Source organism: Dipodomys ordii, unplaced genomic scaffold (genome assembly GCF_000151885.1).
Source record: "Dipodomys ordii isolate 6190 unplaced genomic scaffold, Dord_2.0 Scaffold106, whole genome shotgun sequence".
Classification (NCBI taxonomy): domain Eukaryota; kingdom Metazoa; phylum Chordata; class Mammalia; order Rodentia; family Heteromyidae; genus Dipodomys; species Dipodomys ordii.
The window spans coordinates 1,163,305-1,167,526 of record NW_012267322.1 but is presented as its reverse complement, the minus strand read 5'-3'; the positions used below and the strand labels follow the sequence as shown (position 1 = coordinate 1,167,526).

General features: G+C 40.5%; 1 pseudogene; it reads left to right on the top strand.

Annotated features, from left to right (window-relative positions):
* LOC105994400 overlaps positions 1 to 1,900 on the top strand; it is a 25,663-nt pseudogene extending 23,763 nt beyond the window's left edge.
* The last annotated feature ends 2,322 nt before the right edge of the window (positions 1,901 to 4,222 follow it).

Below are 4,222 nucleotides of genomic sequence, written 5' to 3'. Positions count from 1 at the left end.
TGCCCATGCAATTGTAACCCCTCTGTACAGTATGTTCACAAAGAAAATAAAATAAATAAAATTAAAAAAAACTCTGCCTTCCACAATCATATTGTCTTCTCTTCTGTATGTGCCACACTGTTCCCTGCTTCTCATAAACATGCTCATAATTGCAAAGAAGGATCCAAAACCAACATACAAAAATCTATAACTGGGGCTGGGAAGGTGGCTCAGTGGTAGAGCGCTTGCCTTGCATGCATGAGGCCCTGGGTTCGATTCCCCAGCACCACATAAGCTAAAAGAAAAAAAGCCGGAAGTGGCTCTGTGGCTTAAGTGGTAGAGTGCTAACCTTGAGCTGAAGAGCTGAGAGACAGCACCCCGGCCCAGAGTTCAGGCCCCACGACCGGACCCAAAAAAAAATCTATAACTCTGCTATACAACTACAATGAACAAGCAGAGACAGAAGCCAGAAAAATAATCCAATTCATTAAGGGTCTCAAAAATATCTAGGAATTAACTCAGGTGAAAGACACCTGCAAATAAAAAAACTATAAATCACTGAAGAAAGAAGAAAGACATTGGAGAAGATGCCAGAAAATAGTGAAATATCCATTTTTTGCCCATGGATTGACAAAATTAATACTACAAAAATGGCTATAGTGCCAAAAGCAATCTACAGATTCAATGAAATGCTCACTAAAATGACAATGTCATTTGAAATTGAAATAGATATTTCAATCTTAAAATTCCAAAGCAATCCTGAGCAAGAAAAGCAATGTTGAAGGTGTCACAACTCCTAACTTCAAACTATACTACAGAACCATATTAACAAAAACAGCATGGTACTGACACAAAAATAGACATGTGAACCAATGAAATTAAATAGAATATGCAAAAAGAAACCCACACAGCTACAGTGTGATAGCCAGGGACCAGTGGCTCACACCTGTAATCCTAGCTAGTCAGGAGGCTGAGATGTGAGGATCACAATTCAAAACCAGACCAAGCAGGAAAGTCTGTGAGACTCTTATCTCCAGTTAGCCACCAGAAAACTTGAAGTAGTGTTGTGGCGCAAGTGGTAGAGCACTAGCCTTGAGCTGAAGAACTGAGGGACAGCGCCCAGACCCAGAGTTCAAGCCCCACTACCAACAACAACAACAACAAATATAATGTGAATAAAAGACAGGCTTTTCTATAAGTGGTGCTACTCACATGAAGAAATCTAAACTAGAACCTTTTCTCCCTCTGCCTAAAAATCCATTCAAAGAGAAACCTTGACCTCTGGCCCGAGATGGCAGTGCCCAGAACCTCTAGTTGACTCTGAGGTGAAGTGAGACCGAAAGCCGGGTGTCAAGCTCAGCCGGGTCACGCAGGCCGTCAAGAAGATGGAGACTGGTGGAGTGATCTGGGCCATAGTGCCAGCTGGCCAGGCTATGCCTGGACCCTCTAGGGCCCATCTTGGGTCAGCCAGGTGTTTCTATCAGCCAGTTTTGCAAGGAGTTTAACAAGAAGATGAAGGACATCAAAGTTGGCATTCCTCTGCCCATGAAGAATTTGTGAAGCCTGATAGGACATTTGGAATCAAAATTGTCTACCCACAGTTTCCTACTTCTTGAAGGTAGCCGCTGGGATTCAAAAAGGGGCCCAGGAAATGGGAAAAGAGGTGGCCATCCTGGGGACGCTGAAGCACATAGAAGAGATCGCCCGAGTCAAAGCACAGGATGAAGCCTTTGTCCTGCAGGATGTCCCTCTGTCTTCTGTGGTCTGATCCATCATTGGCTCTGCCCGTTCCCTGGGCATCCCAGTGCTGAAGGACCTCAGTGCAGAAGAGCTGGCAAGTTTCCAGAAAGAGCAAGCCACATTCCTGGAGTCTCAGAGAGAGGCAGATTTGACAGCCCAGGCAGAAGCTACCAAGAAGTAACCCCCTGCCCTCCATACTCTGGGATTTTGCAGGGGGCCAGTTGAGAAAGCTGTGCTCCAGGGAAGGAAGATCATACTAATGTATGATTGACAATATCAAGGGATCAAGCCTAAATAAAGATCCTTTATTACCCACTCTCAATTTCTGTCTGGACACCTGTGAGAAGGGGACTAGCACTGGTTGTAACCAACCTAGACAGATGTTAGGTGCCTAGAAGGTAGGTAGGGGGGATCACAGCCGTGTATGGTTGTAATAAAGTGCTTGAGGCTGTATAGTTTATAAATAAAAGATGTTTACTTGGCTCATGAAAATAATCCATTCAAAATGGTTTCAAACTTTGGAATTAGGGATAATACTTAAAGGTAAAATTATGGGCAACAGGTTCCAATAGGACTCTGATTACTCAGGAAGTATGAATAGGAATTGACAGCTGGTTGCTGGTTGCTCACACCTGTAATCCTAGCTACTCCAGAGGCTGAGATCTGAAGATTGCAGTTCCAAGCCAGCCCAGGCAAGAAAATTAGTGAGACTCTTACCTCTAATTAACCACCAGAAAACCAGAAGTGGTGCTGTGACTCAAGTGGTAGAGTGTGAGCCTTGAGCTGAAGAGCCTAGGGACAGCGCCCAGGCCCCCAGAGTTCAAGCCCCACAATTGACAAAAAAAAAAAAAGAATTAACAAATGAGACTGCATCAAATCAACAGTCAATTCTGCACTTCAAAAGAAAAAAACCACTAGACTGAAGAAACAACCCAAAGACTGGGAGAAAATCTTTGCTGGCTATTCACCTCATAAAGGATTAGTGTCTAGAAAAAATAATTTTATATATATATATATATATATATATATATATATATATATATATATATATATATATATATATATATATATATATATATATATAAAGTTCAAAATTTAAACACTAAAGGAACAAACAATCCAGTTAAGAAATTGAGGAGACTACAATGCTTGATAAGAAATGTACTCATTATCTTGCCCATGTAATTGTAACCCCTCTGTACAGTATTTTCACCATAAAAAAAGAAAAAAAAGAAATTGAACAGCTGGCACTGGTGGCTCATGCCTATAATCCTAGCTACTCAGGAGGCTTGGCTCTGAGAATCACAGTTCAAAGCCAGCCCAGTCAGAAGAGGCTTGGCCCTATGGTTCAAGTGGTAGAACACTGGCCTTGAGCACAAAGAAGCTCAGGGACAGTGCCCAGGCCCTGAGTTCAAGCCCCATGACTGTCAAAAATAAGAAGAAATTGAACCAATATTCTCAAAAGAAACACAAAGAGCCAAAAAGAAATGCTCAACATAGTCATCCATAAAGGAAATGCAAATCAAAGTGGCCCTGGGATTCCATCTTACCTCGGTCAGAATTTCAGTCATCAAAACAACAAACAGCAAATTCTTGAGGGGTTACAAAGGAAAAGGGACACTTCTACACTGTTGGTGGGAATGGGAATTAGTGTAGCTTCTATGGAAATAGTATGAGGGTCCTTTAAAAATGATCCTATGATCTTACTATACCACTCCTGGTAATATATCCTTGGGAATATAAGTCAACATATTTTAGAGACAATCGTGAGCTCCTTTTTATTACAACATTAGTTACAATAATTACGCTATGGTATCAACCAACCAATGAATGGATGAAGAATATGTGGTACATATGTGCATAGAGAATTATTGTCATAAAGAAAAATGAAATCTACAAGAAAGTGGAGATCATCACGGTGAGCAAGTTAAGCCAAGATCAGAAAGACAAATACCACAAATTTTCACTCACATGCAAGTTCCAGACCTAAATAATAATAATAATCAGTGGAAACAATGATGATGATGATGATGATATGACTGCAAAAAGCTGGTGAAACTACTGGAGGGGGACTAGAAAGAGGAGGGAAGCGTAAAGGGAAAGTCATAGGAAGTTAATATGATTGGAGTGTATTATAGATAGACACTAAAAGAGCACAATGACTCTCACCAAAAACTGCTAAGAGGGCAGTAGTAAGGGGAAGGGTTAAGAAGAGTAACAAAAAGGATAAATTAGATCAAAGAACAGTATTTGCATGGATAAGAATATCACAAAATCCTTTATACAATGAATTTTATGCTAACAAAAGTTGCTCATAATTGTATTTAAGGTTCACCTAGGAAATCCTGAATAATCTCTCTATTTAAAACCCTTAATTACCCTTAAAGACCTCTTTTCCTTAAGATAATATTTATAGGTTCTAAGGAGTTGAGTCCTGATATTTTTGATTGATGGTTTTCCAGCCTTCTACACTCTGAGTCAAGTTAAAATGTTGATCAGGATA